Source organism: Lissotriton vulgaris, chromosome 1_1 (genome assembly GCF_964263255.1).
Source record: "Lissotriton vulgaris chromosome 1_1, aLisVul1.2, whole genome shotgun sequence".
In the NCBI taxonomy this organism is placed as follows: Eukaryota; Metazoa; Chordata; class Amphibia; order Caudata; family Salamandridae; genus Lissotriton; species Lissotriton vulgaris.
The window spans coordinates 265,910,794-265,932,713 of record NC_141685.1 but is presented as its reverse complement, the minus strand read 5'-3'; positions in this window follow the sequence as shown (position 1 = coordinate 265,932,713).

Sequence of the window (21,920 nt, the reverse complement as noted above, 5' to 3'; positions counted from 1 at the left end):
GTGAAAGAGATACTGAACAATCGTTTCTTGCATAAAAGGAATGTTGATTATGAGCGACACAAATTCCATCAACAGCACCAGGACAAAGATGAGCCGCTAACGTCCTTCATCCACCGACTGCGGCGCCAGTCCCAGTACTGCGACTTCACAAACTTCTCGCCAAATGCGGCCATCAAGTCCCAGATAATATCAGGGTGTCACTCAGATGCACTGAGGCGAAGGTTACTAAGGAAGCCACAGGAGTTGGCCGAAATTGAGGAGAATTCGCGAATATATGATCAAGCCGAAGAGAATGCGGCGGACATTGAAGTCAAGCCCAGCTCTAGCCGTGAGCACGCCAACCGTGTTTCCGACCGACGGCAAGAGCGCCAAGACTATCGCGGCCACCCGCGTGACCGATCACGCCGATCCAGATTCTCGCCCCGGCGCCGGACCGACCGCCGACCGAGAGATTCAGAGAAGAGGGACCGACGTCCCGAACGCACCAGACGATGCTACAGGTGCGGGTATGATTACCCCCACATTGACCATGCCCTGCCATGGGCCAACGCTGCCGGAAATGCGGACGATCCAATCACTTCGAGGCCATGTGCAGTGATTATCACCGAGAAAAACGTGGCGGCGCTGATCGACGCACCAGCCAGCAGAGGTCCTCAAGGACAGAAACCAAGCGGCACCATGCCAGAGCCGTTCAGGATGAACCCGCTCGCTCCCCAGTGTCATCTCACTCCAGTCGTGAGTCCAGACGGTCCAGATGGGATCGCCGATCTCCCTCAAGAGAGTCCAGATCCTCCTCATCCAGGCGATCGTCCTACACCACCGAGTATGTCAACATCGCTGACAACGATCAGCTCCAACGCTACCCTCGGCTCGATATCATGGTGGGCAACCATGCAGCGAAATTCGTCATGGACAGTGGTGCATCCCTCAATTACATCTCTGTTGCTGAACACGAGCGCATGGTTCCCAAGCCCCACCTGCGTTTTGCACCTGTTCGAGTATACACATGGATGTCGAGAAAACCACTCCCGTGCCTGGGGAAGTTCGACACCACCCTCACACATGGCGGCATCACCATCCCCGCCATCATTCACGTCATCAAAGGACCTGATGCCGACTGCCTGCTAAGCCTTCCGACTGCGGAGCGCTTACGCCTCGTCCACATTCTTTTCAACATAAACGACAGCTCCAACTACGCTGTAAAGTACCCGGCTCTCTTCAAGGGCCTAGGTAAACTAAAAGGCCGGCAAGTACATCTGCACATCAACGAGCGAATCAAGCCTATCGCTCAACATCCACGGCGAGTGCCGTTTCATCTACAGCCTGCGGTGGCTCAAGAGCTACAAGACCTTCTGGATGCCGACATCATCGAACGCACCGAAGGACCCACTCCCTGGGTGTCCCCAGTAGTCATTGTGCCAAAAAAAGGGACTCCCGACAAGGTCCGCCTCTGCGTAGACATGCGCCTGCCAAACACGGCGATCGAAAGGGAAAGACACCCTGGCCCACACCTGAGCGATATGATTACAGCACTCAACGGAGCCACGGTCTTTTCCAAGCTAGACCTCAACAAGGGCTATCACCAACTCGAGCTAGATGATAGCTCTCGCCCCATCACCACGTTTGCCACGCACCTCGGCCTCTTCCGATACAAGCGTCTCAGCTTTGGTGTGTCCTCGGCAGCTGAAATTTTCCAAGAGGCGATTCGACTAATCATCCATCATATCCCAAATTCACTCAACTACAGCGACGACATTCTGGTGTATGGCACAGACCTCCGAGAACACGACATCGCCCTTGACCGTGTCTGCCAGGCTCTGCTGGACGCAAACCTGACCCTCAATAAGGACAAGTGCGAGTTCCATCAATCAACACTAAAATTCTTTGGACACATCTTTTCGTCCAGCGGCATGAAACCAGACCCAGACAAGGTGGCTGTGCTCAACAACACCAAAAGCCCTGCTGATGTGAACGATCTACGCTCCTTCCTTGGGATGGCGAGCTACTGTGCTCGCTACATCCGCGACTATGCCACGATAAGCCATCCACTGAGGCTCCTCACGAAATCCAACCAGCCCTTCGAATGGACCTCGGACTGTGAGCGTGCCTTCAGAGACATTAAACGAGCAGTTGAATCGTCTGACTGTTTGTCCTACTTCAACCCCAGGCGAAAGACAGAGATCACTGTAGATGCCAGTCCGGTGGGTCTGGGAGCAATCTTGGCCCAGTATGAAGATGACTCAGACCAACGGAGGATCATCGCCTACGCCAGCCGCAGCCTCACCGACCCGGAAAGAAAATACTCCCAGCCTGAAAAGGAGAGCCTGGCGGTCGTATGGGCGTGCGAGCATTTCCACATCTTCATCTATGGGAAACACTTCACGCTCATTACTGACCACCAGGCACTCGTGACCATTTATGGAAATCCGAAGAGCAAGATGCCCCCCAGGATTGAGCGGTGGGGCCTCCGGCTGCAGGAGTACACTTTTACCATCATTCACAAACCGGGGAAGGGAGACAATCCTGCTGATTACATGTCCCGCCACCCCCGGGACTCTCCGACACCAACCTCATCCATAGCAGAGGAATACATCCACTTTGTGTCAAGCCACGCTCGCCCTCCAGCCATACCAATGGACTCCATCCGTGAGGCAACCAACAAAGACGTTGTTCTGCAGATCGTCATGAAACGCACACTGTCCAATAGATGGCGACATCATCCGCAAGACGATGAGGAGAGTCCAGAAGTCAGAAGTGAGCTCCAAGCCTTCCGACACGTCTCTGATGAACTCTCGATAACCGAAGATGGCCTCCTTCTAGGGGACCACCGGATAGTCATCCCGGCCACCCTCAGACAAGGCGTAGTCGATCTAGCACATGAAGGTCATCGCGGGGTCGTCTCCACCAAGAGAGCGCTGAGAGAGCGGGTCTGGTTCCCAGCGCTGGACCAACTGGTCGAGAACACTCTGAAGGACTGCCACCCCTGTCAACTAACCGGCCCCAGCGCGCCGCCAGCACCACTCCAGATGACCCCACTGCCAGACGGCGTATGGCAAGAAGTTGCAATGGATTTCTACGGGCCTCTGCAGTCAGGGAAGTATGTGATCGTCATCGTAGATGAATATTCCCGATTTCCAGTGGCTCAGTTCATCCCCTCCACCAACGCCACCTGTACTCTCAAAGTACTGGAAGAGGTTTTCGCAACCTGGGGTGTTCCCAGGATCATCAAAACGGACAATGGACCCCCGTTCAACGGGCAGGAATTTAGTGACTTCGCGAAACAGATGGACTTCCAACACCGCAAGGTCACCCCGCTCTGGCCACAAGCCAATGGGACTGTCGAACGTTTCATGTCCACCATCAAGAAAACCTTCCAACAGGCCACCGTCGAGAAAAAGGACCTACAAGCAGCACTGAATGAAGTCCTCTGTGCCTATCGCACCACTCCTCACTCCACGACGGGCGTCTGCCCTGCCACTCTCATGCTTGGGAGGACACCGAGAACTCGGATCCCAACCTGGGAAGGAGCCCTGAAGAAACCCCTCTCAGACCGCCAAATCAAAGATATGGCTGCAACAGACCGGTACCACAAGGAAAAAATGAAGGACCATGCTGATCTCAAACGGAGGGCCCGATCCCCTTCCCTCAAGGAGGGCGATAGAGTCATTGTTAAACAAGAACAGCGCCAGAAAACTGACTGTCGCTTCAAAGATGAGCCTCTTACAATTGTGCGGCAGAAGGGCACGATGGTGACCGCAGAATCAGAGAACAGGCGAGTCACCCGTAATGCATCCCACTTTAAGAAGTGCCCGCCAGAAAAACGTGACTGCACCCCTACTGCTCCCGTGCTGGAGAACCATGGCAATTCAGAGACTGGTGAACCTGACTCCGCACCTTCCATGGAGCCAGAACCCGTGGTCGAGAACCCTGTGTCCACACCGGCTCGACCCCGACGCCAGATACAACCTCCAAAGAGACTGATTGTAGAGATGGATTAAAATTCACTTCGTTATTGTTTATTAAGAAAGGGGGAGATGTTATAGAGTTGACTGTCTAGTAGTTGGGGTGGGCGGAGCTAGGTGGGCTGAGGGGAAGAGGTGGGGTCAGGACAGGAAAGGGCAGTTAGAGTAGGGACGGGGACCGAGCAACAAGTGAAATAAAGAGCTCGTAAGGATCAAGTCTGTGTCCACGTGTATGTGTGGGTTGGGACACGACACCAGTCAGGCTTCAGACCGGACTTTAGTACCGAGTCTGCACTACTCGAAGTCTCTGAGTCAATTAGAGAATGCTCGGACAGGGGAGAGGAGGCCATGTTGGTCCTCCTCGACCTGTCCGCTGCATTCGACACCATCTCACACGACACACTAATGACTCGCCTACAAGAGACAGGGATTGGCGCCCCCCCCTCCTGTGGGTAAAATCTTTTTTAAATAACAGAACCCAACAAGTGATGCTAGGATCGTTTCTCTCTGACAAAAAACCACTGACCTGGGGAGTCCCACAGGGCTCTGCCCTGAGCCCTCTCCTCTTCAATGTGTACCTTAAACCTCTTGCAAAGATTGTTGAATCATGTGGAGTCAAGGTGACTTTCTACGCCGACGACACACAACTGGTGTTCTCCTTCAAAGACCATGATGAAAAATCATTTGACAACTTCCGCAACTGCATGGTAAAGATCGCCTCATGGATGGCCGAGAACAATTTAAACTCAATACTGATAAGACTGAAGTCTTATTTTTTAATCAAAAATCTCCTCTACCCCCCAATATCTGGTGGCCATCCGAACTAAACCCTCCCCCAGTGCCGGTCCCAGCGGCCCGAAACCTAGGATTTCAATTCGACACTTCTCTCTCCTGCAAAACCCAAATCAGTAAAGTAACCTCTGCCTGCTTTGGAAAGCTACGCATGTTAAAAAAAATAATTCCCTACCTACCACTTGACTCCCGAAAAACAGTAGTCCATGCCCTGATAACCTCCCACCTGGACTACGCAAATAGCCTGTATTTAGGGGCCCCCGCCTATCTCATCAACCAGCTACAGAGAGTCCAGAATTCAGCGGCCAGATTAATCAACAATATTCCTTTTCGACACTCCATCTCCCCCCACCTTATCAAACTTCACTGGCTCCCAATAAAAATGCGGATCCAATTCAAAGCCCTGACCCTGGCTTTCAGAGCCCTCAATGACCGTGGTCCTGCATACCTCTGACGCAGACTGAGACTCTCTCATTCACAGCGTAACCTCAGATCCAACAATCTACGCCTAATCACAACCCCCCGTTTTCGTGTCAGACGTACGGGTGGAAGGGCCTTCGCCGTTGTCACCTCTAAACTCTGGAACCAGTTACCCACAGAGTTAAGATTCGCCACCTCAGAACCCCTTTTCCGAAAAAAATTAAAGACCTGGTTCTTCTCCCAGATCTAAACTCTCATTCCTTCCCCCTTCCCCCCTCTGAGATAAGGTCTTCAGCGCCGGGACACCTCCGTCGGAGGTAGCTGTGCGCTCTATAAAACACTAAATAAACTACCTGCTGCTGTGGTGAAGACTGGTGATTTACCTCATTCTGCACCTGTGGATTCAATGACGTATTTTCGGGATTAACCTTTGGAGGTAACTTTTCTCCAATGTCCTAACTTGCCGCAGTTGTGACAATGCCACTTCTTCTTTGCTTCATCTAAATTTAGTTGTCCTTTTGCTTTCATTGAATTACCTTTTGGTTTGGCCTGACTTCCTTCATTCATTTGGTTCCCCAACTGAGCTCCTTGCTGTTTAGCTACTTTCACTTGTGCCCACATGGCTTTTCTTTAAGCCTTCTTTGTTTGGCTTCAATTTTATCACTACAATATTTTGCATGCCTTAGAACCTCATCTACAGAACAAGATTGCCATCCCACCATGTGGTGTTTTATCATATCACTTATCTTCGGTCTCAACCCAAACACAAATCGGTATACAAAATTACTCACTAAAAGTAACCTCTCATAATATGAATGTACAGATTCCTTAGGTTCTTGCAATGTCCTGTTGATCTTTACCCAATCTGTTTCTATTGGAGGAATTTTATTTTTCAAGAATGTTATTACCTGATCATATTTACGCATTACTTCGGGTCCTGGAGCACCTGTTTTAACGTCCCTCGGATATTCAGCTTTTGGCCAGTTTACATTTATTTTACATTCTGACCACAAATCTGCTGGTACTACTATGTCAAACAATCCATCCAAATCCTCCCATAATACTTTTGAAACTTTCACAAATCGATGAACTTGTCGGTACAATTCTACTGGTTTCTCTCGTAATCTGGGAAAATCATTAGTAAATGACAATATATCCTGCCTAGTCCATGGAACATGCACATAACCTCCTCCTAGTATTTCTCTCATTGGGAATTCATTCACTACAGGTTCTTTTTCTTTGACAGGAAAAGCTAAGGACGTTTTATCATTGGATTTCTCTCTTTTCTTTGCCCATTTACTTCTCCATCGATCTTCATCTCCCCACTTCCTTAGTAACACAATTCGTTCTTTTATTTGGGTTAATCTTCCTGAAGTATTCAGACTGTCTATATCCTTCTCAGTAAAATCTACTCCGTATGGTTTTAGCAGCATTTTAATTTTCACAAATTCTATTCCAAATTCATTTAGTAATTCTTCTAATCGGTCATGCAGATTTTTAGCTCCCCATGTAATACTTTTGCACATGAACATTAATTCCTAATCCCGGTAGGTTTTTAGCCTTTCAGTTCCAATCGTTCCAATGATTAATTCCTCCATGTCTATTTTTTATTTGACTACGTCTAAAGGTTTAGGGGGCATATTATCAAGCCTGGGTGCTAAAATTATCGCTGCTTTATTGGCAGGAAACTACCGATAACGTGGCGATAATGGGCTTGATAATATGCTCTTTGGAATTCCAATCGAAGCTCATGTTAGATGTCCTTCTCATCTAACATGAGCTTCGATTGATAATTTTATCGCCCAGGCTTGATAATATGGCCCTTGATTCCTGATCTTTTAATTGTAAAGATTTAACCCAATCACTTAATTCTTCTGAGGTAGGTCCTACTGGGGATTTTGTCAGATCAATTTTTTCTCTATTTCTTTTGGGTGTGCCAGTATCTGATTTCGCACCCATAGGAAACTTATACAGAAGACTCTGGTTAATTCAGGTGGGGTCATACAACTAGTATCCCGAATTTCAGACAAATCTGGGCAGACCTTTTCTCTCACTTTTTGTAAACTCGGGTTCAAGGGGATTGTTAACGATGGTTCTTTTATCCTCTGATTTTCAAACACTGGAATTACTGGACCTATTGTTACAGGTACCGTTACAGCTTCTTTATTTTTAGTGAGTTCTTGTATTTTTTCAGTTAATTCGTTCGTGGATCTCATAAATTCAGAGGTACTTGGATTTTCCTCAGGTTTCTGCTCTTTCTGTTCAGAACTACTTATAATTTCAGAACTTTGTCTTGGAGTAGCCGTAAAACTGGTCTCCATCGGTGGTGCATTTGGACTCACCACAGAACTTGGTTGATAGGGAGGGGGTTTTCTATTTAAAATCTTCTCCATTACCTCATCTTTGGCATCACTGATCCCATAACTCTTTCTGTCTGGTTCTATATTATTCCTTTTCTCCGTACATTTCCGTCCTACCATCTCAGTAACTGCTCTTACCGGATACATTCCATCATGCATATCGGCATTCCTCCATCGTCTCATCCTACTCTCTTGAGTTGTTCCCCATAAACCTCTCAAATTACACCTTGGTTCCTTCAACCCTTCATATCTTTTCCGTTCAACTTCATGCATTTCATCTTCCCATTCGATCAATGCATCAAACTGAGTCGGTCTAGGTCTTGGATCAAGTTTAGTCATTTTCTCTATCAAATTTCTCAACACCGATGTACTAAAAGAACCTACTTCTGGAAACGCCAATACTGCATAATTTTTAGTGTATCTTGCCCAATTTTCTAACCAAATACAGGTGTGATAGCCATATTTTGTCATCATGTATGATGCAGCCGTTTTAGGCGGAGGAAGCAATTTCCCCTCCCGTGTAACTATTTCCTTGTCTTTCTTAAACATGTTCTTTGTTATCTTAAACCATGTATGTTTCTCTTTTTTTTCTCCATAATAAAATTCCATTCTCTTGTAGATTTCTCAAACCCATAATAATCGTATGCTCTCCTTCGAACTTCTCCGCTACACCAACCTATCACAGCACGATTCACACTAACGCACCAATCAGAATAGAACACGTCCCAATCACTTCAACCTATGCTTACACAGCTCTCGCTAATGCCTCAATCAGCACTCAAAACGTTTTGGTTACGCGGACCTATCCCAGTGTGACACTTTCGACGTCAGCTTCACTCCGGTTTCTACTGACCCCTCCTTTACATAATTTATCGGCACAATTCTTTATACAATTTCAATACGGAAACTTGTTAGTTACTACAAAAATACATTCCCATTGCCTGTTTTGCTAAAACCAAAGTGATAGTTTACTCGAACTTACAAGAATTCTGTATTTCCAGTAGACTGCGCTTACCTCTTCTCTACAACAGAAATTTACTTTCGCAGATAAAGTAGCACTTCCCTTTACCTTACCCTTCTCTCAAGCTTAGGGGAAAACTCTATTACTTTCTCAGGGATAAGTTTCAATAAGAATACTCAATTGATTCCTGTGCTTAAGCCCAAGATTTTATAGGTTGCCTTCGCTATACTTTCACCACTTACACACGGAAAAATGTCCCTAACTTGTAACACACTACGATGTTACCACCTTGAAATCAGACAATGCACTCTGCGACTTCACTTGACACACTTTTCCTCTGCCTAAAGCAACCTTAAGGCACCCCACTATTCTGGTCGATGGACGAGCTAGTAGAGATAGTTGATGGATAACAAGACCCACTTAGTTTTCCATTTAGTTTAACTTTATTTTGCCTCTCGATTACTCTGACATGATCATTTATTCTAAGTTTAATTTTAATTCAGAAAATCGGTTATAACATTTCTATAATTATTCAAACAAGAGTGAAAGGATAAATTCAATTAGCTTACATTTATTAGCGAAATAGTTCAGAAAATGAAAGATTCAAAGACATATTACCCGTCTTCTTGACGTGAAGAAAGAAAAAATAAAACAGGATTAAAACGACACAAGTTCCCAAACCAGCCACTCTATCTTCCTCGATCTAACTCCCATCAGGACTCCGATCCCATCAAAAGTTAAAGTCAAGAATAGTTTCAAAGTCTTTAGCACCCAAAAATCAATCAGTCCGACAGCATGCCGTGGTGCAAAAATTCAAAGCAAGAAAGGATTTTTTTCTCTCTTCCAAACGGCCTCTTTTATACCCTTTTCACTAACTATCTAACTAAAATTTGAAACTTTAGGGTTCACACTCATTCCTCAATGGTCCATTCTTTTGGTGGTGAAGATCACCTCATCTCCTCATTGTCCAAAATTTTGCAAAGTCACTTTCATAATTCTCATGTGGTCATAATTGTTCATGTTTGCAACATTTTCATCCTGTACTTCATGTAGTTACTTTATTAAATTTTCTCAACTCGAGCATTTTATCTGGCACCATTCCGCTCTTCCAGGCCACGCTGACCTAGACAATAGGTAGCCTAGGCACATGCTGCTCGTACATCTCACGAGCATTGTCACACATGCGTGAAATTACACTCTCTTGGAGTCCAACAAAACCTCCATTTTTTTATTAGGCCGCATGGGCCATAACGGGAACTATCATAAAAACAAACACAATTTTATGTTAGATTTCGAAGTAAAACCCTTCTGTTTACCTCCCCCTTCTCTAAGTTTGCCCTGTTAGTTGTTACCTAACAGTAAGCAACGAAAACGCCTTTATACTCACCAATTTCTTTCGATTTTGCCACAATATACTTCTAATAAGCGTGTTTGTGTAACTCTATTTACTAAAAAGCATTATTGCACTATGTTAGTATGACATATTTACTTGATTAATGTATTACGATTTGCAACACAAGCAAATTAATATCCCACGTGTATCTTTTCTTTGTGTGCGTTTCTTTTTGTTGGTTAGTACTGCAATTTACACGGTTAACATTTGTTATAGTTATGGGAAACCTGATTTCACGAGAGGTACACAAAACTTTTTGCTTCACCTCGCTCCATCACAGGCACCCTTGCACTATGGTGCAATAGTACCTGCGTTGGCGCTGGGCAGCTTAATTTAGCGCCAGTTCCTCACACATGTCGGGACCCAGGAGTACATGTTTTGATTGGGCGGAAGTTGTGTGCTTCCACAAAAAATTGCTTGCCTTCTGCACAGCTGTGATCGTTGGGCCTCATTTATGAGGCACCTTGCGTCACTGGAATTCACTTTTTGTGATGTTCCTTGGCTCAGTAGCCTGCTCCATATTTACAAGGCAGCACTAACCCACTTTTTTTGGCTTAATGATGCCTTGTAAATATCCTTCCCTTTAAGGCAGTTTCGGCATTAAAGGGGCGTGCAATGGGTGTTGCTGGGGGCGTTCTCAGCAACATCCATGACTTGTTGACACTGCCCCATATTTACGAGAAACCCAGGGGAGGCATTCTGCAGCACACATAGAAAGAGGAAAAAGCCTCAGGTGATTGTTTTTGTGTCGGACGGTTTTCCTTCCTGCACAAAAATAATCATCCTCGCAACGCAGGCACCCTTGCACCATGGTGCAAAGCTGCCTGCATTGGTGCACTGCAGCCCATTTGGGTGCCAGCGCAGGGTAAAAGGACAGGAATGCGCTGTATCTGATAGATACGTGCATTTCTGCCCTTTTCTTTTGCCGTAGGACAGCGCCTCAGGAAGGCCTGCAGTGCTGCCTTACTGCAAAACCTCATAAATGAGTCCCATTGTGTTTATTTATCCTGCTTTAACTTTCAGAGGCACACACATGACATTGGAATGCTATTAAAGTGTCTTGGATAACTAGATAATTTATGTTGTTTTTCTCTTTCAGCAGCACAGATGGGAGGAGAGCAGTCATTAACCTACATGGATTTTTAGGTCTGGCTTGATGGTGCAACTGTCACTTAACCTTTTTAACCTACACCAATATTATTCTACACTTAGGGGCAGATTTACAAGAAACTGACGCATCTGTAGAGATGTATCAGTTTCCCTGTGCCAGCCTGCGATACCCTTGCAACATCATGGGTGCACCATATTTACAATATGGTGCACCATGGCGCAATGATTGAAAAATTCGTCAGAAATTCTGACACATCTGTTGGCTCAACGCAACTCCAGCAATGCACGGGGAGATCTATTCCAAAAATACTGCGTCACTTCTTACTCTTGCTTCAAGCAGGCGTAAGGTTTTGATGCAGTGGCGTCCTAGAAGTGGCACAGTGAAATCTACAATGAGGCTTTCCTGTGTGGGAACACCCACCCAGCATACATTATACCTGACACAGGTATAATGTGAAGCAGGGCTTTACAAAGTGACGCATCTCCTTAGATGTGTCACGTTGTAAATGGGCCGCAATGTGGCGCATTGTTTATGCTGCTGCTGTGTCACAAAAAGTGACGCATCGGCGGTGCAAAAGTTTCACAAGGGGCTTGTAAATCTGCCCCTTGCTTGCTTCCGTACAAATACATATATATTCCCATTCTATTTACTTGTAATGCTTCACATTACCATATGTCATTCCTTTAAATCCAGACCTCTTAGCATTGCTCGTTCCATATAGTCTCAAAGCCCACCTAGGGACGGTAGGGCTCACTCACTAGGCTCACTCACTTAGTACAAATTGGGGCTAGTTTTAAAAAACACAGGGTGATTTTGTGTTGCCAGACCATTTCTGGGTGCTGGGCTCGAATACAGAGGTGCTGAACAGCCATCTAACTATGTGAGTTTCAACTGCCCAAGATTTAAAGGGTTTTATTTACAAGAAAGTAATGCCGTGCATTGCTGCAAGCAATTTGGCTGCGCTGTGCTGCATTACTTTCAGAGCATAGGGATGCGTCATATTTACAACAATCCTGGCACGCAATTGGCTGCCATGCGCCAATGCAGGCACCCTTGCACCAGGGTGCGAGGGTGCCTGCAGTGCGGGGATGATTATTTTTGAGCAGGAAGAGAAACCTTCCTGCACAAAAACAATCATGGAAGGTATTTTCCTCTTTCTTTGCATGCTGCAGAATGCAGCACGCAGGAAAAGAGGAAAAGACGAGGAGAAATAAAAGTATTTCTCCTCGTTGCGCCTCCTTACGCAACACGTAGGATTCAGAGAGCATTCCCATGTTTACAAAACCTTGTACATCTGAGAATGCGGCAGAACCCATGGGTGTTGCGTGGGAACACCCACAGCAACATCCATGGAACGCCCCTTTCAAACAAAGTGCTGCGTAAGAAGGGGACATTTTTACAATGACATGAAAAGCCACGTAGGTTGGCTGTACATGTCCTTGTAAATTTGGAGCACCAAATTCCACCTCCGGTGCGTCACAAAAAGTGACACACCGGCTGCGCAAGGGGCTTGTAAATATGCCCCCTAGTACTTACTGGAATCATCTTTACACTGCGTTTACCACACTCGTTGAAAATCAAAATAAGCAATTGCTAACTTGCCTAAAGTAAATCTATAATTCACATGTTAAAGTGCATCCCAAAGAGAGTAGAGGCTTTATGTTTTTTAGGTCGAACCTAAATAGCGCGTATGTGCTGTCTGCAAGACCTGTTGTTATCTCCTCTATCGGCTTTTGGCATGCCCATGAATTTCCATTTGTTTGTTGTTGTGCCATAAAGAAATACAGTGTTTTTATTGGTGCATTGGGTCTGATTCTCCCGCCTTTACATGCTTGGGTCACGCCCAGGCGAACTCATTGTTGTCTTGTGTTGGCCGTCCCAATACGACCGCGGTTACTCCTGGTCAGCCTGATCTACCTTTTTATTTTGTAGGGCATCAACATCGTTTTAGGCGTTCAGGCTGTTTCACGGAGCAATGCTCTGTTCGGCACCTGCAAAGTGGCAATGTTCTGTCTGGTAGCTGTTGAGCTAGGCCAATAGCTCTAACAAAAAAAACAAGCATTTACAATGCAATGGTTTTGCCTTTGTTAAAGTTAGAGCTATTGGCATTGCTCTTGACATTATTTTTATTTATGTTTTTTTAACATAAATAAATGGCATTGTCATTTACCAATTGCTGCAAGCTGCTTGGGATCCCATCTATACATGCCCAGCACATAAAGAAGTTACCCTTGGGGTCACCTCTAGAGATCACAGAAAACTAAGAATGAAGTACACCAGAACGCCACCTTGTTACAGTAGCAGTCATAATTTCCAGAACTCAGAAGGGAAGTGCAGAGGAGGAATCCGAGATCAGGCACTAGTCAAAGAGGAAGTGAAAAAGTTGTACAAGAGCAGAAGTTCCAGCCAGGACCAGACATCCAAACTATTGGCCACATCCACGGGGTTCAGCGTGTACAAAAGTAATGCATGCAGACATCCAGCTCCTCCCACATCATACATTTAAAACTGGAGGGGCTCGATGTTTCATTGCTTGCCTGTAAGTTATTTAAAAGGCTACCGTCTGGATTACGAAAAAAAAATACTTGGAATCGAAGTTTACATAAGAAACTTTAGTCTATTATTTGAAGTTAAAATCACAGGACACCAGGCATGAACCCACACTGAAGAGCATTTAGATGAGCAGCACCTAGAGGCCCCCATTCCTTGGTAAACACATGCAGTTTGGCAGAAACAGTAACTGGAAGCCACACCCTCCTGTGATCACATGCCCAATACTAATCAGACCTTACAGACAATCATAAGACACCAACTCCATTCATTCGTATGAGGGAACCCGACGTACTATCAGAAGTAGGGACATCAGATGTCTAGCTCATATTAAAGCCACAAGAAGGAGCCAACTGTTAATGCTCACCCACATGCCATCACCCGAGACCCAGGTTTCTAACCCTGCCCCAAGTTAGGTCTTCAGTCCACAGAGGTCATTCAAAGGTCCCTCTATATACAGCGGTCCACAACTTTGTCGCTGTTCCACTATCCACTGTATCTAATCCACAACTCCCCTCCCGTCGATTCCACGGACCTCTCACACGTCTTCCCCTCCTCCACAACTCACCACTGGCCTTCCACTCACCCACAGGTCGCTCCACGGAGGTCATGTCACAGCTCCATCCATACAACAGGAAACAGTCCACTCCCTCGCGTTTCCTTACTTCTAATTCCAGACTTATTTGAAGCACTTACTTCAGGGCTCTCATTCCTCAGGACTTAAAGGGCGTTATCACCAGGGCTCTCAAGTTTTCCAGTTCCATGCCAGATTGTCTCTTCTACTGGAGTTGTTGCTTTGCTTTCAATGGCTTACAGCCCTAAATTCGTCATGGGCTACACCGGACTGAAAATGACAGACTAGTGCCCTGCCCAGCCAGCATATTAAGGTCTTGCTGTGCCACTTAAAGGTGGAAACCGCAGAACCCTGCATCTGCGCGCTGACCTCACCTCATATGCCTTTCACCCCAAGCTCCTGTACAGCACATCCCTCAGCTTCAAGAAGCCTTCTTTTCAGGGTTGACAAGGTACAGCTCCCTCTGCAGTGCTCCCCAATGATGCAATTCAACAGCTCTGTCGCTGGTCTACCCCTGTGGCCCCTAACCCAAACCATCCCCGAAACAACACATCCAACAGCCTCCACACGCCCCCTTCCAGAGACACGGAGGAAAGGTCATTCCACCGCCACCACCCCCCCCCCCCCCAGCTCGTACCCCCATCCTCCCCCACTCACCAGCATGATGACCCCCCAAATACTGAGCACGATCCCGCAGGCCGCCATCTTCGGCCCGCAGCACAGGAGGGACACCATCGGGGCGCAGAGGTGAGAGCGCGGGCGCTTGTGGGGTGGGTGGACGGACAGCTGGACACACCGGGCAGTGGGGCAAGGGATCAGCGCCGGCACAGAAGGGATGAAAAGCTCGCAGTGTCAGAGCTGAATCGCTTCCTTCTTGCAGCCTCTCCCCTGCCTACTTTCTGACAGCTCAACAACGTAGGTACATCCCGGAGACACCTCCCCTTTCAGTGACACGGAGAAAGGACAGCCCACAACACTCCTTCAGCCATTCAGAGAGGAGACTCGAGACGTGTTATTGACGGTCGGAATTTCACTTTCAGCCCATTCCAAGATGGCAGACCCCGCAACGATCTCACGGCATTCATTGCTATACCGGCTTCAAACGCGGTGAGACGTTTTACTCTACGTACTGACCAAAATCCGTTCCAAAGCAACGGGCCGTATACGAATCCCATTCCAGTAAACAAAACAACTTCCCAAGTAACTTAACCGCGGTATTGTTCCATGCGAAGTATTCCGTTCAAAGATGGCGCACCCCCGCTCTACACTACCCCACGGTAACAATTGAGTTATGATTTACCCTTTCGTGTCCACGCTCAGCGACACGTGATGACTGTCATGAGACTCTCATGTGACAACTCATGAAATTCCTTTACATCTTTACAGCTCTGTTGCAAGGGGAGACAGACGAACCGGTGCGAGCGTTTATTCACCACAAAGGAGCGCCTACAACTGCCAGACCAGACACGGGGGCGTTCCCGGCGTCGCGTGACGTCGGCAAAAGCCAAAGAATGTCGGGAACGCCCCCGTGTCTGGTCCGGCATTGACGGACAGGCCCCTCGTCCAATGGCAAGGCTCCGTTTACGGAGCCAGCCAATCAATGACGAGGGCCGAACAAAGCCACACTACACTTCTCATCAGGTTTTCGCCTGAGCGAAAAAGCTGCGCAGAAAGCGCAGCTTTCGCCAGGCAAAACCTAAAAAGCAAGACCTATTGCATTTCTAATGCTTGTTTTTTTTTAGAATAGCGAGAGAATGACTGCTGACAGAAAGAATGAGAACGAGAGCTCCGTTGGCCCCTGCTTGCTGTTCTGGGCCAGTGTTACAAGAAGGGCGTTGTGAATCATGAGGTTCGAGGCTATTCCAATGACGCTTGTTTCAAATTGTCATTTATTTATGTATGTGTGTATTTATTTATTCTTAGGTTACAATGAAATATCATCAACCAGTCAGCCATTTGTCATTGCTTTCATCCTTCATAGAGTGTTATAAGTCAAAATGCCAGAGCGGAGTTGTACAAAAAAGCACTGAGAAAACCAGTAAACTTGGCCATGGTCTTAGCATGTTGGCGAAACGGTTGTGCTCTCTTTATTACATTTTTATTACAAATATATGGCACAAAAAGTAAAATAAAAAATATGAGCCTCCTAAATGTGGCCAGCAATTGTGCACAATAAAACTGGTTCATTTAACTAACATTCACTGATGTGGCTGTTTTACTAGTGGTTTATAAAGCAAGGCTTTCTGCCATGCATTGTATCTTACCATTATTTTTGTGAAGGCGACAAGAACACACCATAAGCCAACCAAGTGCTAAGGGGCAGGTAGCGCCAGTCACAATGTCACTTAAACACTTTGGGGCATATTTACAAGCCCCTATCGCCATGGAAATGTCCCTTTTTCAGACGTTCCTGTGGCGATGGGGGCTTTGCCTTATTTACAAGGCAGCATTAAGCCACTTAATGTGCCTTAACTCTGCCTTGTAAATAATGCCCCCTTTCATGCTATGCTTAGCGTGAAAGGGGTGGGCAGTGGGTGTTGCAGTGGGCGTTTCACCGCAACACCCATCGATTTTGCGCTGCCCCCTATTGACAAGGGTGGCGTAAATGGGAGGCAGCGCCAAAATTAAGACCAAGGAAACCTGGTCTTACCTTGACGAAATGAGGGGAAATGCTTCATTTCTCCTCGTTTTTGCTTTTTCCATGTGTGTTGCCTTGGGCAGCACACATGGAAAAAGCAAAACACCTAGGATTGTTTATGTGTAGGAAGGTGTCCCTTTGACGTTCTGCACATAAACAATGTTTTAAAAAAATGAAATTTTGAAGCCTACATGTGTGCTGCATTAAGCAGCACACATCGAAGTTTCAAAATAGCATTTAAAGATTGTTTATGTGCAGGAGGGGACACCTTCCTACACACAAATAATTTTCCCCTCCACACAGACACCCTTGCACTATGGTGCAAGTGTAGCGCCAGCGCAGAGGGAAATGCAAGGCTGCACCATATTCTTGTAAATATGGTGCAGCCTAGGCGAAGTGAAGCGTTATGCCAGGACAGCTAACACCTCATTCGCCACTTCTTTGTACATATGGCCCTTAGTAACAACAACTTTACAAAGAAAACATGAAATAAATCTGACTGGCAACTGAAGTGGAAGTGGAAGTAAACCAAATAGATGTCATAAATATGCACAAATCTAAATAAAAACCACACTTTAAAAGAACTTTGTCACTGAAGAGATAGCAACTATTTCAAGCAGTTGTAAACAATGTGCACACGCTTTGTGCAGTCACTTGGAGCGGAGGGAGCCACTGGGTAAAGTGAGTTGAACTGCAGCCCTATTCTCTATGTTTTGGTGGGCGGAAGCAGAAAAAGAATGACAAATGAATTGACCAGCAGAGAAAGCCTGCTGACCAACTGTTATGTATGTGTATGTGTGTGTATCTATCTATCTATCTATCTATCTATCTATCTATCTATCTATCTATCTATCTATCTATCTATCTATCTATCTATCTATCTATCTATCTATCTATAAATATATTAGCAGCCTGTCCCGACGTTGTCCGGGTATGAATTGCTGCCGGCCAGTAGTATATTGTTTTGTAGGATTTCGTTTTGATAGCATTTCTTATCTGTGACAGGCCTGTGAAACTCTCCGATTCACAGTGCACTGCTGATGCACTTAAGAGTGTGCGTTCAGTAGTGTGTGAACTCGAGTTTCCCTACTTTATTTTTCCTTGCAATATTATATAGCGCGAACTCGACAACATGGCATGAGCACAATTTACATTACAGAAGAACACATTCATTTGTGGTAAGCACGGGGAGACAAAGTGATTTGCCTAGAATCACAGGATGTTGAGCTGATGCCGAGATTTGAACGTAGCTCCCCAGCTCTAAAGTTCGCAATTCTAGAACTTGTGGCGGGAGGTGTGTCTAAAAGTGTATGTCGGTGCTGGCCATCAATGAGAGAGACCTGTGCATTTTTCAAATCGGTGGTGAAAAAATACGAGTATGTTTCTGGAGATGTGGTCCGCCGTGCCACCAATGTACTTACCGGGGAGGGTAAACACCCATTATTTTGCAACTTTCTTTCCGCATACCATCACTCCGCATACTTTCATTACGAAAGTACCATGACTCCGCAATGCCATTATAACGCATGGCATTACATTTGATATGCTTTTACCACGCATACATTTACAACGAAATTCGTTGTAAATGCATGAATGGTAAAAGCATGTTTTTTTTTAATGTTTGGATAAGGTAAGTATGGGTATAGGGGTATGTATTTTGGGGTACTGAGGTATATGTTTTAAAGTGTTTGGGTATTTTAAGTGTTCAGATATAGTTTTGGGTTATGGGGTACAGGGGTAGTTTTAGGGTTTAGGGATAGGTATGGGTTTTGGGGTACAGGGGTATTTTTAGGGTTCAGGGCTAGGTTTGGGTTTTGAGGTATAGGGGTATTTTAGGGTTATGGGGTAGGTTTGGGTTTTGGGGTACAGGGGTATTTTAAGGGTTCAGGGCTAGGTTTCGGTTTTGGGGTAAAGGGGTATTTTTAGGGTTCAGGGCTAGGTTTGGGTTTTGGAGAACAGGGGTATGTTAGGGTTCAGGGGTAGGTTTGGGTTTTGGGGTACAGGGGTATTCTAAGGGTTCAGGGCTAGGTTTGGGTTTTGGGGTACAGGGGTATTTTTAGGGTTCAGGGCTAGGTTTGGGTTTTGGGGTACAGGGGTATTTTATGGTTCAGGGCTAGGTTTGGGTTTTGAGGTACAGGCGTATTTTTAGGATTCCGGGTAGATTTGCGTTTTGGGGTACAGGGGTATTTTAAGGGTTCAGGGCTAGGTTTGGGTTTTGGGGTACAGGGGTATTTTAGGGTTCAGGGGTAGGTTTGGGTTTTGGGGTACAGGGGTATTTTTAGGGTTTGGGGGTATGTTTGGGTTTTGAGGTAGAGGGGTATTTATAGGGTTCAGGGCTAGGTTTGGGTTTTCAGGTACAGGGGTATTTTTAGGGTTTAGTGATAAGTTTGGGTTTTGGGGTACAGGGTATATTTATAGAGTTAAGATGGGTTAGTGTTTAAGACTGTTGGGGTATTTTAAGGAGTAAGGGTGGGTTATGATTATGGGGTGCAGAGGTATTTAAAGGGAGCAGGGTGGACACCTGGAGCTGGAATGTACAGAACCTGGGAAGAACAATTAAATATTTGTCACAACGCTCGCTTTTTTTCCCCTTAATCCCGCGCCCGGCACACGCCCACAGCACACGATATGAGACATGGCATGAAGGGGGGAACATAAAAACAACAGTTGATGGACAGAATGCAGAACAATGTCATACATTCCCCCCAGTGCAGAGATCTGGGCCGAAATCCATTGTTTTTATGCACTCCACACCACCACAGTTCAGACATGGCCATATGCAAATCAGCCTTGACCCTGTGCCTGATTGGAACAGTCCAGTGCGAACTGCTAAGCCAAGTCTTTCCTGGACCGGAATCCCGCATCTTAGGACTGGTTTCTGGCTATCAGCCATCTTCAGCAAGGATAGCTTGACTCCAGTGGTGTGGAGAGCATGGGACTTATGTCTGAGCATACTATCCCATTCAGGGTGACAAATGCAAAAACAGCAGTTGATGGACAGAATGTAGAACAATGTCATACATTCACCCCAGTACAGCGATCTGGGCATAAATCCATTGTTTGTTTGCACTCAACACCACCCCAGTTCAGACATGGCCGTAGGCAAATCAGCCTTGACCCTGGGCCTAATGGAAACAGTCCAGCCCAAAGGGTGGAACGTACCACACGCCCCCAGCGTTTGTCACGCCCCCCAGCACACGCCCACAGCACAAAGCAGACACGCCCACCAGGGACTACTTTGCTGGCACGGTTCTTTTACCTTTTAAATGTATATGGTGGGCGTCTGCATAGCCTATGTCCGTCTGCTGCAACTGTCCTTTCCAACGCTGTATTGGGTGTTGTGATTGGTGCTGTGGTTCCTGAGATTACCCGCCTCAAAGGTTTGGGCTCTCTCTTTATTACATTAGTATGGATGTATAACCTACTGGCAGTCGCCAGTAGGTAGTTATAGTTAGGATGTATTATCCATAGGAAATCTGCAACATTCTATTTGGAATAACTTTAGTGGCGGTTGACGAATCTTCGTGAAATTATCAAAAGTGGCGGGCACTCTTTTCCGCTCCTATCCTGAAAGTCTCGGAGAGATTCATCCAGCGGGGACCGAGAAAAAAGGGTGGTCCCAAAACATGTTTTCCCCATGCAATTTTCCAAAGGGACCTTTATTCGCAGCTACAGCCGGACTGCTGTACGGAATTACACCACATTTGGCTGAAAGGTAGACCTTGGTTCAGAGTTGTGCCTTTTTGTTAAATGGTGTAAATCTGTTCAGTAGTTTTTTAGATATTAAAGGAAAAAAATACATATATATCTGGGTGGAGCCTAACCAAACGTCTCCTCGTGAGATCTGATTGGCTATCAGCACTTCATCCAAGAAGTGTTGGCAGCCATCTTGGGACCAATATACATGATAGCTCCTCATTAAAAGCATTACAGTCAATAGAAGGTTTTAAGACTTTAGTTACATTATAAATCACTAGCAGCCCGTCCCGACGTTGTCCGGGTATGAATTGCTGCCGGCCAGCAGTATATTGTTTTGTAGGAATTTGTTTTGATAGCCTTTCTTATCTGTGACAGGCCTGTGAAACGCTCCGATTCACAGTGCACTGCTGATGCACTTAAGAGTGCGCATTCAGTAGTGTCTGAACTCGAGTTTCCCTACTTTATTTTTCCTTGCAATATTATGTAGCGCGATCTCGACAACATGGCATGACCACAATTTACATTACAGAAGATTACATTAATTTGTGGTAGGCACGGGGAGGCAAAGCAATTTGCCTGGAATCACAGGATGTTGACCTGATACCGAGATTCGAACGTAGCTCCCCAGCTCTAAAGTTCGCAATTCTAGAACTTGTGGCGAGAGGTGTGTCTAAAAGTGTATGTCGGTGCTAGCCATCAATGAGAGAGACCTGTGCATTTTTCAAACTGGTGATGAAAAAATATGAGTATGTTGCTGGGGATGTGGGCCGCTGTGCCACCAATGTACTTATCGGGAGAGGGTAAACACCCATTATTCCGCAACTTTCTTTCCGCAGACCATCACTCCGCATACTTTCATCATAAAAGTACCATGACTCCGCAATGCCATTATAACTCATGGCATAACATTTTATATGCTTTTACCACGCATACATTTACAATGAAATTCGTTGTAAATGCATGAATGGTAAAAGCATGTTTTTTTAAAATGTTTGGATAAGTTAAGTATGGGTATAGGGGTATATGTTTTGGGGTACTGAGGTATATGTTTTGGGGTGTTTGGGTATTTTAAGGGTTCAGATATAGTTTTGGGTTATGGGGTACAGGGGTAGTTTTAGTGTTTAGGGATAGGTATGGGTTTTGGGGTACAGGCGTATTTTTAGGGTTCAGGGCTAGGTTTGGGTTTTTGGGTATAGGGGTATTTTTAGGGTTCAGGGCTAGGTTTGGGTTTTGGGGTACAGGGGTATTTTTAGGGTTCAGCGCTAGGCTTGGCTTTTGGGGTACAGGAGTATTTTAGGGTTCAGGGGTAAGTTTGTGTTTTGGGGTACAGGGTTATTTTTATGGTTCAGGGCTAAGTTTGGGTTTTGGGGTGCAGGGGTATTTTTAGGGTTCAGAGGTAGGTTTGGGTTTTGGGGTACAGGGGTATTTTAAGGGTTCAGGGCTAGGTTTCGGTTTTGGGG